This window comes from Dendrobates tinctorius, unplaced genomic scaffold (assembly GCF_039654945.1).
Source record: "Dendrobates tinctorius isolate UK_male_01 unplaced genomic scaffold, ASM3965494v1 ptg000060l, whole genome shotgun sequence".
Lineage (NCBI taxonomy): Eukaryota > Metazoa > Chordata > Amphibia > Anura > Dendrobatidae > Dendrobates > Dendrobates tinctorius.
In genome coordinates, this window is record NW_027361728.1 from 36,822,673 (window position 1) to 36,835,776 (window position 13,104).

A 13,104-nucleotide genomic window follows, 5' to 3' on the forward strand; every position below is an offset into this window, starting at 1 on the left:
AGTGTGACCCCGGCCTTATACAGTACTTCTAATTGTGGGTTTGGCTTCTCCTCTGAGGTGAATGGGGAAATGCCACAAGTTATGAGGTAACAGTTCCTGCCTGCAAATTGCAGAATGTCTTTTATTGATGGAGAAATAAACCTGCACTAACTGCATGGAAGTTTCCAGAGAAGTGAAGGAAGAGGGGCGGCTAATGTCTGTCAGTGAAGTGGTTACAGTGTCCTACCGTCCCGTCAGCATTACCCCACACACACGGCCGTGACTGACGCCCCAGTGAGAAGGGCCGCGCAGTGTTGTGTTAGCGGGCGTGTCCTGTATCCGGATAGCTGTCTCCCTGCAGCACAGAACAGCCAGCAGCTGCTGCACCAGATCCCCTGCACCGAGGGTCGGCTCACATCCAGGTACACGCAATGTTACACTTCAGGGGGCCCGGCTGCTGCACCTCAGTGCTGAGGGGAGGAGACCTCGGTCGGTGCTGGGCATAGCGTGGCATCAGTACACAGCTCTGCACGGTGGGCACCTGGCTGCTGGCATAGGGCTGATGTGACGGGCAGCCCAGTAATCTGCTCGGGTTCTAATAGAGACTCTGCAGCAGGCGGGAGAGGCTGAACATGGCTTATTTGGCTGGAAGGTGACACCTCAGGACTATTTAGCTCAGACATTTTGTAAGATTTTCCTGCTACGTCTTGTTAGAAGAAAACTAAGAAATGACATAGTGGCAGAAAAAACAGATGAATGTGGCGTAACTGCTTAATGTATATGTGAAGGAATACTATTATTATTACGCTGTTTAGTGCAGTTAATTCCACAGCGCTTTCCATATATTGTCAGCACTGTCCCCATTGAGGCTCACAATATAAATCTCCTATCAGTATGTCTCTGGAGTGTGGGAGAAAAAAAGGAATACCCTGGGAAAACCTACAGAGAATATACAAACTCCTTACAGATGTTGTCTTTGGTGGGATTTGTACCCAGGACCCCCTGAGCCACGTGCTGGTGTTGCTAAATTAATGCTCATGACCACAAATGCATTTTATACTTTTCCTTCTCAAATTTTGAAAAATGACACTTTGTACCTAGTGCATCATGAGTGCACCCTGACTGCCATGTTACAGACTTAGGCTGGGTTCACACTGGCGTATTTCACGCTCCGTATGTGGACCGGTCTGGAGGCAGGTGTTCAGTCTGGGCATTGTGGACATATATGCACCATGAAATACGCCCTTGTGACATGCGTTCATGCAGTAGTCAAACCAATGCACCTGAGGATAACCATGAAGCAACACAAATGGTGTACATTGGGTGTCCTTAGGGCTTATTGACACATCTGTGTTTGTATGCCAAAACCAGGAGTGGGACTTACAAAGAGAAACTTTAATTGAAAGATTAACTCTTTGGGGTATGTGCACACGCTGCGGATTTTGTTGTGGATCTGCAGCAGTTCCGCAGACAGTGTACAGTACCACGTACGTCTATGGGATTTACAATCCGCTGTGCACATGCTGCGTTTTTTTCACTGTGGAAAAGCTGCGGATTTAAATCCACAGAAAGAATTGACACTGGTGAATCCGCAGCGTGTGCACATAGCCTTGCTCTCTTTTGGAGACACTCCTCATATTGGCATAAAAATACTGATGTATGAATAAGACTTAACCCCTTTCTGTTGTTGGGCGTAATAGTTCGCCCACATCAGAAACCCTCCCTTTGATGTGGGCTCCGGCACATGTCAGCTGTTTTGAACAGATGTCGTACCTCTAACAGCCGCTGGTGGAATCGCAATCCACTCGCAGCAGTTAACCCGTTAAATGCCGCTGTCAATCTCTGACAGTGACATTTAACTCTCACTTCCGGCAAGAGCGCCGGAAATCCCGCCCAGCGGTGACCCCATCACATGATCGTGGGTCACCGATATGTTGGCATGACAACAAGAGGTCTCCAGCAGACCTCTATGGTTGTCACTGCCGGATCGCTATGAGCACCGACCACCGCTCATAGCAAGTGAGCATTTCTGTTACATACAGGTGATCTGATAATCACCTGTATGCAGCAGAGCCGATCGGACAACTGCATCTTCTAGTCACACATGGAGACTATTGAAGCATGCAAAAACTAAAAAAAAGAAAAATTTAAAAAATATTAAAAAAAAAGTTCAAATCACCCCCGTTTTGCCACATTCAAAATAAAACAAACAAATCAAACACACACATATTTGGCGTCACCGTGTTCAGAATCGCCAGATCTATCAATATAAAACCCGATCGTTAAACGGCGTAACGAGAAAAAATTTCAAAACGCCAGAATTGTTCTTTTGGTCGCCGCTACATTGTAATAAAATGCAATAACGGGCGATCAAAAAATTGCATTGCACCAAAATGGTATAATTAAAAAAAGTCAGTTCGGTGCGCAAAAAATAAGGCCTCACCCAATCCAAAACCATGAAAAATGGAGACGCTATGGGTCTCGGAAAATGGGGAAAGGTTTTTTTTTTTTTTTTTTTACCAATGTTTGGATTTTTTTTTGCCTCTTAAATAAAAAAGAACCTAGATATGTTTTGTGTCTATGAACTTATGACCAGGAGAATCATAATGGCAGTTTTAGCATTTAGTGAACATGGTAAAAAAAAAAAAAAAAAGTGTGGAATTGCCATTTTTTATTTTTCAGTCAAAATGGCCATGTGAGGGCTTTTTTTTTTGCGGGACAATTCATATTTTTGAAAACAATGCAAAGAACCTATTCATGTGTACAGGAATAGTGCATAAAATCTGCAACATCAAAAACTCACCAAAAGGTCATGGTGGGACTATAGCCTGACTCAGCAGGTTCTTACTACCCCTTAATTTGCTGCACTTTTCTGCAGCCAGATGTTAGCTGTAAATCAATAGGGAAATATTGGTACTAATACTTCCTTATTTCTTATTCAATAAAATCATCCACAGATAATAGCAACAAGTAATAGTGGGCAGCAACAAAGAAAAGTTGCTAAGGAAACAAGAACTAGTAACTCAATGTGAACAGTTCAATTTTTATTTTTTTTCACTGATGCATTTCTTCATTTTCTTTGTATTTTACTATCACAGGATGTTGTTGGCTTGTCATTTATTAGGACATGGTGGAGATTTCTCCATGGACTTCCATTGTTTTTCTTCTGGGTTCCAATGTTGATGTGGCTCTCTGGTTTAGAATACGCAGGTTCAAATATATTTTTAGAGGATTCCAGAGTTCCACTGTTAAGGACGTTCAGCTCTTGGCCTGAGTGGAAAGCATTTAGACAGGGTTTCCACAACTTCACACCATCTATACCAGTTTTCTTGTGTCTCACCTGCTGACATCTAATTTCAAATTAGTATCAGTTTTAGCATTTTCTGACCAAGCCCTTTGAAGTGTCCAGATCATCTGATGAATATTAGGGATCCTTTAGCAAACTATGGGATTCGTTCCTGCATCAACTTCCCTCAGAAGTTCCACTGCCAAGGCAGAGGGAAATAGGCTGTATGGCCAGATATTTGGAAACAAAGACCCCGATTCATGAAATCCAATGATTTTCACCCTTTTATTGAGGAGGCATGCTAGAGTTAGATGTTCCGGAGTCTCCCGTTAACAAATCATGAGCATCTGATAAGTGCTGTTTGCCTTGGTGTGCCGCACCACAAATCTTACTCCAGTAAGGGATTCGGGTAATGTTTTTGACTCAAAGAAATACCCTATATCTGTCCACTTTGTCCGAGCTAGGCGAAAATGGTATGAGAACACCATAAGTTGCAAAATTTTACTGCACCCTTTCACTGTGCCAAAATGTTGCAACTTTTCATAGCATTTATGCCAGAATTTTTTTGCAAAAGCTTTAATGAATCAGAGCCAAAGTCTTAAGAACTTCTCTCTTTCTGATTATCTTTTTCTGTTCTGCGTTAACGCCGATTCTGACAGCCAAAATTTTCATGCTGTGTATACTGACGCTGTCTGAACTGACCATAGATGTCCTTACCCAAACTTACAGCCCTACAGGTATGTATGATGGTGGAGGCTCAAGCAGGGCAGGCGTCACTACCCTGCACACCTAGGCAAGTTTCATGGCCTTGGACAAGCAGAGGGCCCTACTCGTCGTCGGCAGGGGTGTAACTTCCACTACTACTACCTGCTGCAACCGTCCGGGCCCAGTTGATCATGGGTCTGCCGGCGGCAGCAAATACACAAGCATTTCAGCGCATAGAGCCATAGGGTCCATGCATGGCAATACACGCTGTCGGCCAATCAGAAGCCAGCAGCTGGCGTCGAAATGTATATGATCGGGGGCACATGGCAGTGGCATCATGCGCTCCAGTCGCTTGCACGCTGAAGTCAGCTGCTGGCTTCAGAAGAGGACACCGCGTGGATGGTATTTTTTTCAAATCGGTGAGTATACGGTGGCCACACTACTACATGATGTCTATGGGATGCCTATTATACTGTATGGATGACTCTGCTGTCGGGTTTTCCGGTGTAAGAAGATGAGCCGAAACAGTCAGCTGTTTCCAGTGCACTTTGGGACCGTAACTATCGGGACTGTCACCACTGTTGCTGGGGGAAGGTTCTTCTGGGAGGGGAGGACCTTTGCACTGGACAGCAGGGGGAACGGGGGAGGTAAAAGGGACTGAAGGCGGGAACGGAGAAGACTTGGCGGGAAAGCGACAGGAGAACAAGGAGAAGGTTTACTCCCTCCCCACTGCTCTGACTGCTGACTCCGCATCATCTTTCCCCCAGCGTTCTGACTTTAAACTGGACTGTCACTCCTGAGCTTTCTTCGGACCCTTCCTTACTGGATGGTTCCTTCCCGCCCACAGTTACAGATAAGCTGACTTGCTCCGTTCTTAGAGACTACTCCAGAAGACTGCACGCTGCCGCGGTCTGCGAGTGTGCCCATGGTTCGTGTTCGGTGCCATTCCCGAGGAATCTACATAAAGGATTAGCCAAGCGGAACAGGATACATCGGCACCGTGACGGTGCTTTTCATTCCTCTGTAACAGAGCCAGAGACATTGTCCACGATCTGCAACACCGTCGGGAGATATTCCAGCCTTCCCCCAACAAGAACTGCAAGCGATAAGTAACCTTTTTTTTGTATACCTTTTTCTCAAGCATTGGGTTTGTGTGCAATTCCCGTTGTTGCCGTTACTGATCTTGTCTCCCTGCGTGGAGTAGTTCTTGTATAATAACCTGTTCAGTAAATCCAGTTAACCCCCTTCTCTGCAACTCTTCACTGCATCCAACGAATCTCTTGTTAGGAGTCTGATTTCTTCCTTCCCTATGATGAAATCTAGACCCTTACATGCTGCATTCTCCTGCGTTTCATCTGCGGTAGAGGAGATTGCAGAGGAGAGTGCCTTGCGGCAACTCTCTCCAGAGGCTAAGTCCTCTGTTGTCTCCACTGAGCATGCTCATGGGACGAGCTCCCATTGGAGTTCGAGAGTCACATGCTCAGGTCCTGTGTCTAATCCTATTGGCTCCTTCTGGAGCCTTGGAGACTTCCGGAAGGTCACGTTTGGTATAAAAAGCACGCATGGCTGTTCCGCCATGCGCTAGTATTTCATACTTGCTGCTGTATGTATGATGATGGATGCTTGGACTGGTGACTGACTGATTAAGAAACCCCTTCCCTGTGATAATACGATTGTGTGAGTGTTTGGGCTCAGCCTGTAGCCGCGCTAGCGCCAGCGCGCATATGCTCCATCTTGCTCAGCAGCTTAGCGTTTGCATTGCGCCAGCGTTATTGCAATGCCTTGCCAGCGGCTCAGTTCTTGCCGCGCTGCAGTTGCAGCTTTCTCTGCATCCGCGGTTGCGACGCTTCGCACCTTATTTAACGGTAGGTCTAGACTGAGTAGTCCTGCTGTTTAAGGCTACTCCTGTGACCGCGAATACTGCGACTATTGCTGTGTGTCTGTGACTCTGAACAGACTCAGCGTTTAATTTGAGCTTATTTGCCTGCAGCTCTGTGAGTATAAAAGAGCTTGCTTTTGTGCACTGGGTGTCTTCTAACCCTTGTGCACATTACCGCCTTGTGCTCTGCCTCTCTAGCAGCGGTTTTCCATCCACCGCACGGTGGACCCCGGGTGGCGAAGGCACTTAAGTTATTTTTCCTCTTCGCCACGACAGCACCCACTGAGAGAGGGGATCCGCCCCCGGAACAGGAAACCTACAGAGAGAAAAATGGGGCGGTCCCCCTCGCTCCCTCAGTCTGTTTGGTTTCCTGTTCCTGGAAAGGAACCCGCAGAAGAGGATACCTGGTCTGTAGCCGCCTGCGTGCAGAATATGAGCAGCAGGGGCCCCAGGACCGGAGGCAGCGTCGGGCGGAGAGGTATATCCCCCCCCCTAGAGCTGGTAATGCAGGTGAGGCCGGAGGTGAGACTGGTGCCAAGGCTCACTGGGGAGGACAGTGGAATACCCCCCCCCCCCGGGGGGGGCGCATTACAGATACCAATGACCGGGGTTGATGGTGCCCCCCCCCCAGCAAAGGGCTCGAGCGTTTGTGCTGGGCAGCGCTACCGGGGGTCATACCTGCGGAGGGGAGAAGGACCCCGTGTGTTGGTGGAGGGGTGTAGATACCCGGGAGGCACAGCCGGACGGCCGCCGCATCAGTGCTCTGCTGTGAGCGAGCGCTTCCCCAGGAGAGGCAACCCGGAAGTGGAGAGGACTTCCGGGGCTAGGACAGGAGACAGAGATCGCGGGAGAACGCCCGCGCATGCGCAGAAGCGCGAAAAAAAAAAAAAAGAAAGGGGAAGAGGAGCAGCTATAGCAGAGGCTATAAAAAGAAGCCACAGACGCAGCGCTGGTGCGCAGTCATGTCGTCCTTAGATGACCCAGCTTCGCTCCCGTTAGGTCAGCCAGTGCAATCCCCACATGGCAGTAGACAGAGCAGTGCTACAAGGAGAAGTAGTAGCACCAGGAAAAGTGGCAGCTCCAGGAAGGAATCTAGTGGACCTTCCAGGCAAGATGAGCCCTTGGAGAAAAAACGCAAAGAAAAGAAGTCGTCCCATGCCTCGCCTCAGCCTGGGTCGCGGACCCCGCAGCCGGTAGTTTACTGACGAAACTCACGGGTGAGTGTTTTGTGGTCAGAATATATAATTAATGGCCGTCTCTTTCTGGTCCATACCCCCTTTAGGCTAAAAGAACGGAGAAGGCGAAACATAGAGAGTGTGCCTTATGTTCTCAGACCCTCCCAGATGGCCACCCTAAGAGATTATGCCAATCATGTATTGAGGAGGCCTTACAGGAGGAGTCCTCACGAAAGAAGGAGGATATCCGGGCAATGATAAGAGAAGAGCTACGGGCCTTAGGCGGTTCCAGTAGTTTGGGGGGTCACTCCTCCGCGAGAGAAATATGTTCGCCAAGAGGAGGAGCCTCGCTGGCGTCAAAGTCGCCATCTGAAACCGGGGAACTAGATTCCGACAAGTCCCAGGAATACCTTTCCTCAGAGGACGAGGACCAAACGTGTTTCCCCACGGACAGTGTCAGTAATTTAGTGAAGTCTGTCCGAAATACCATGGGGTTGCCAGAAAGTAAGGACCCCAAGACCCCACAGGGCATAATGTTTGCAGGCATTTCCCGTAGAAAGGTCCGGGCATTCCCAGTGGTACCAGCTGTTAAAGAGCTAGTTAAAAGGGAGTGGGAAAAACAAGGTCAAAGAACCTTCCTCCCCTTAACGTCAAAGCGTAAGTACCCCTTTGACGATGAGGAGTTAATAGCCTGGTCGAGAGCCCCCAAGGTGGATGCGGCAGTAGCCTCTACCTCTCGTAGATCCTCTCTGCCGGTAGAGGATTCGGGAACTTTGGCTGATTCTTTGGATCGTAAAACCGATACATTTCTTAAAAGATCTTGGGAAGCATGTACGGCAGCCTTTAAGCCCGCAATAGCAGCCACGTGTACGGCAAGAACAATGTTGGTGTGGCTGAATGACTTAGAGGACAATATTAAGAATGGAGTAGCTAGGAATAGACTCCTTTCCTCTATGCCCCTCATTAAGGGAGCAGCGGCCTTCCTCTCCGACTCCTCCGCGGACTCTCTCCGGTTATCGGCTAGAGCGGCAGGACTGACCAATGCAGGCAGGCGGGCCTTATGGTTGAAGGGATGGAAAGGAGACACACAAACAAAGACTAGACTGTGTGCTATACCCTGCCAGGGTAAGTACTTGTTTGGCACGGAACTGGATGAGATTTTGACAAAAGCGGGGGAGAGGAAGAAGGGTTTCCCTAACCCGTATGTTCCGTTTAACAGGAGGGCCTACAGGAAGCCGCCGTTTGGTAAAAAGAAGGACTTTAGACCCCAGGACCGCTGGGGAAATAAGGACCCCAAACAAAGGGGCAACCTATTCGGGAAACGTCCCTTCAGGGGAGACAGATCCCGATAAAATCATTATACCGGTAGGCAGGCTATTAAAATTCAGCCGCCAATGGGAGAAAGTGACATCAAATCCATGGGCCATGAATATTGTGTCATCAGGCCTGAAATTAGAATTTGTTCAGTATCCACCGAACTCCTTCCTATTGACTTCCATGAAGTCCCAGACACAGCAGGAAGCGCTGGAGATGGAGATTGCAGTACTGCTAACTAAACAGGTCCTAGTAGAGGTCCCAGAGCACGAAATAGGAATGGGCTTTTATTCTCCTCTATTTTTGGTCCCAAAACCAGATGGCTCTTACAGGACTATAATAAATTTAAAGAAGCTTAATACCTTCTTAAGACTGAGGTCGTTTAAAATGGAGTCGATTAAGTCTGCAATAAAACTTTTGTTCCCCAGGTGTTATATGGCAGTCTTGGACCTAAAGGACGCCTATTACCATCTCCCCATATATTGAGGGCACCAGAGGTTCCTGCGGGTAGCAGTCTGGTTCAAAGGTCGGATTCAGCATTTCCAGTTTGCGGCAATGCAATTCGGGCTATCCATGGCTCCTCGGGTATTTACAAAATTGATGCTGGAAGTGATGTCGTATGTAAGGCTGAATGACACCCTAGTTGTCCCTTACTTAGACGACCTACTCATAGTGGGGAATTCTGTTTCACAGTGCGAAGCGAGAATAGCTAGGATTATCTCATCCCTACAAACATTGGGCTGGCTAATTAACTGGGAGAAGTCCAGACTAGAACCAGTGACCTGTCAGAGGTTTCTGGGCCTGCAAGTGGACTCCGTAACTGAGGAGTGCTTTCTGCCGAACGCCAAAGTAATGGCCATAATCGATAAGATACAGAATACTACAGGAAGACCCGTAATATCATTGAGACAGGGTATGTCCTTGCTGGGGTCTCTGATATCGTGCATTCCAGCGGTGCAATGGGCTCAGTTCCACTCCAGAGAACTGCAGTGGGCTATTCTGCAGGAGACAGACTGCAGGGGCGGCTGGAAGGGAAGATGTCCCTATCGCCCGAGGTGGTAAGATCCCTGAAATGGTGGTTAAATCCTTCCAATTTATCAAAGGGAGTGCAATGGTGGGTGACTCCCTCCAAGATACTCACTACGGATGCCAGCCCCTTAGGTTGGGGAGCCCACCTAGAGGAGCACATGGTACAAGGCTGGTGGCGTAATGATGAAATAGAAACCTCCTCTAATGTAAAGGAGCTAACAGCGATTTTCTATGCGATGTCTCACTTTCTTCCACAGTTAAGGGGCACCCACGTGGGAATTCAGACAGACAATACCACCGCAGTGGCCTATATAAACCGGCAAGGAGGCACGCGGTCACTGCCACTGATGTCTATCGCGGGAAAGATCCTGGAAATGGCCGAGGTCCATCTTCTCTCCTTGTCAGCTCTCCATATAAGAGGAGTAGACAACTCCCGGGCAGACTATCTCAGTCGCCAAGCCCTATACCAGGGCGAGTGGGTCCTCAGCAGGCACGTCTTCGAAATGATAGCGTCAGAATGGGGCTGACCAGAGATAGACCTATTCGCGACCAGAGCCAACAGGCGCGTAAAGAGGTTTGCTTCACTCTACAGGTCGGACAACCCAGACATTCTAGATGCCCTCCAAGCACCCTGGACATTCCAACTAGCCTATGCCTTCCCTCCAATGGTTCTACTACCAACAGTAGTCAGGAAAATAAGACAGGAGAGGGCGAGGGTCATCTTGATAGCCCCGTTTTGGCCAAAAAGACCGTGGTTTTCATGGCTAAGAGCCATGTCGGTAACCGACCCGTGGATCCTGCCGCTGCACCAGAATCTTCTCTCGCAGGGACCCTGCTACCATCCACAGGCCAAAACCCTGCACCTAGCGGCCTGGAATTTGAAAGGGAGCTACTGAGGCAGAAGGGTTTCTCAAAGAACCTAATCAATACCCTGCTACAAAGCAGGAAGGAGTCCACAACAAAAATATATGCTGAAGTGTGGAAAAAGTTCCTGGCCTTTCACCCAGCAAAACTAACTGGTGAAGTACCCATTACGGCCATTCTAGAATTTCTGCAAAGAGGCCGAGAATTAAGGCTCTCGGTAAGCACTCTAAAGGTCCACGTGTCAGCTCTAGGAGCCCTATTTAACTATAACGTGGCAGCAAATAGATGGGTGACCCGTTTCATCTCAGCTTGTCAACGCTCAGAGCCGGTGCATATTCCTCAGCTACCAGCATGGAACCTTACTCTAGTTTTGGATGCTTTCACTCAGGCACCATTTGAGCCTATAAGCTCAGCGTCAGTGAAGTGCCTCTCTTTAAAAACTGCTACACTAGTAGCCTTAGTATCGGCTAGAAGAGTGAGTGATCTTCACGCTCTATCAGTAGACCCTCCGTTCCTGTCAATAACACGAGACAGTCTGATTTTAAAGACAGACCCGTCCTACCTTCCAAAACGGGCAACTAAATTTCATAGATCTCAGGAGATATGCCTACCTTCATTCTATGAGAACCCGTCAACACAGGACGAGGAGAAATATCACACCTTAGGCTAGCACAGCTCTCTTCACATCTATCTAGATAGGACCAGTCCCTGGAGGCAGAGTAGGTCTCTTTTTGTCTCCTTCCAGGGCAGCAGAAAGGGGTCTGCAGTTACAACGGGCACGATATCCAGGTGGATAAGAGATGCGATCACGATGGCATATTTGGCAAAGGGAGAAGACCCTCCACTGGGGATTAAGGCGCACTCTACTAGAGCCCTATCATCCTCCTGGGCCGAGAGAGCGAACGTCCCAATTGAACAAATATGTAAGGCTGCAACCTGGTCTTCTCCGTCTACCTTTTATAGTCACTATAGACTAGATTTATCCTCTACCGAGGATTTGACTTTTGGTAGATCAGTCCTTAACACGGTGTGCCCTCCCAAGTGATTATCTCTGGAAATCTCTCAGTGGGCGCTGTCGTGGCGAAGAGGAAAAACCGGATTAATTACTGGTAATACTCTTTTGTAGAGTCCACGACAGCACCCGCTCACTTCCCTCCCGTAAAGATTTTTTCACACATGGGTCTCCTTGGTGGTGGAGATTATGAGTTAAGTTAAATAGGTGATTAAACTTAGTAAACATAAAACTACATAGGGGTAAGATAGATGAATCGCCCAAACAAATTGACTAAAACATGTATGGCGGTTCCTCCGTTGTTCTCGGTAACACAAACTGAGGGAGCGAGGGGGACCGCCTCATTTATCTCTCTGTAGGTTTCCTGTTCCGGGGGCGGATCCCCTCTCTCAGTGGGTGCTGTCGTGGACTCTACAAAAGAGTATTACCAGTAAGTAATCCGGTTTTTTATTTAGTGTCTTCCGCGACTCCTAACATCTCTTCCCTTTACATCGGGACCAGGGGCTTCTTCCCTGTCCCTACTCCTAGAGGTGCCCTAGCTCAACCTGTTCCACAGATTACTTCTGATGGTGAAGACCCTGGGACCTTGCCTTAGCTCCAGAATGCGCCCTCGGTCTGTACCCTTTTCCCCCACCCAGGGAAGAGGGGAGTAGTATTGTAAATTAATAAACCAACCAGACTAAAAAGGTAATACAAACAGGGTAAAGGAAAATACTAATCCTAAAAATATACTCACGCAAATAGAGGTAAACTCTGGGGAGTGGCGGATGGGGAAGAACCAAAGTAAAAGGACAGGAATTAGCACACAACCAAAACCTAGGAACAGTCTCAGATAAATCCACCAAACGCCTTCTCAAACAACAAACCACCATCTCCTAACCATGCAGCATGAAGCTATCCTCTGTCAATGAGTGCTTGCCAGGGCCCAGAATATACAGGAGAGGGGAGTGGCTAACAGTGAACAACTAAGAGCCTTAATTCAGGAAAACTTCCAAGAGCTCTCAACTGAGCAGAATACTGCATTTATAAAAGACACCTGCACCGTTTAATATGAAGGTGAAGTGCTTCAAAACAGTGAAAGAGTAGGAGAAATCAGACTCTGCGGTCTTGTGGCTCCTCTCTGTTGCAGTAAAATCGTGACATATGGGCTGTGCACTCTACTATATCGAGGACTATGGGCTGCGCAGTCTAGGGTGACCACAAAAAATCGATGTCGGAATTTTGTCCGTCTGGACCCCACAAAACGATTCCCCTTTCCAGATATTGAGAGAGCCAAAATTTGAGCTCGATCAAACGACGTTAACCCGTGCCGCTCGTCGCTCAAAGTTTGAAAAAATCCAAATTTTTGGCCAAAAAGCTGACATATGGAGCCATAACTCCAGAACGGTAAATAATAAAAACACGCTTAATATCTCAAAAGAAAGTTAATGTTGTTCTTCAAAATTTATATTTTATACATAATTGTTGTTATTTTAAGTCAAACTGAGTTACAACAGCTTTTAGCCCCAAGAACGTGACCTGGTACCACTAGGAGCAATGGAGCATACTTCGTATATTTTGTTATTAAGTGATAAATTTTGTGTTTTTTTGGTATATTTTTGAGTTTAAAGTAGAAATATAACAAAAAAACAAGTAATACTGATAAGTCTAATGACATTTTTTATTTTAAAATAAAAAAAATGAGGTATATAATACATACAAAACAGACACAGAAAAGATACAGATGTAGTACCTACATGAGTTGATAATTTTACATAGTTATCTAATCTATTCTAGAGCTTTTGTTAAAGTAGTTTTTGAAACGTCAGAATATAATGTTCGGCATTTGCTTACAACTTGCAGGACATATTGCTTTTGTTCT

At 47.3% G+C, this 13,104-nt stretch overlaps 1 protein-coding gene across 2 annotated transcripts in view; it reads left to right on the top strand.

Moving 5' to 3' along the window:
• The first annotated feature begins 234 nt into the window (after positions 1-234).
• The window catches only part of PLD1 (phospholipase D1), a 358,284-nt gene continuing 345,414 nt past the window's right edge, over positions 235-13,104 (top strand). For both annotated transcript variants that reach the window (XM_073578846.1, XM_073578845.1), the window contains exon 1: positions 235-401. The gene's annotated coding sequence lies outside the window, so the exon portion shown is untranslated. The remainder of the gene's footprint in view (positions 402-13,104) is intronic.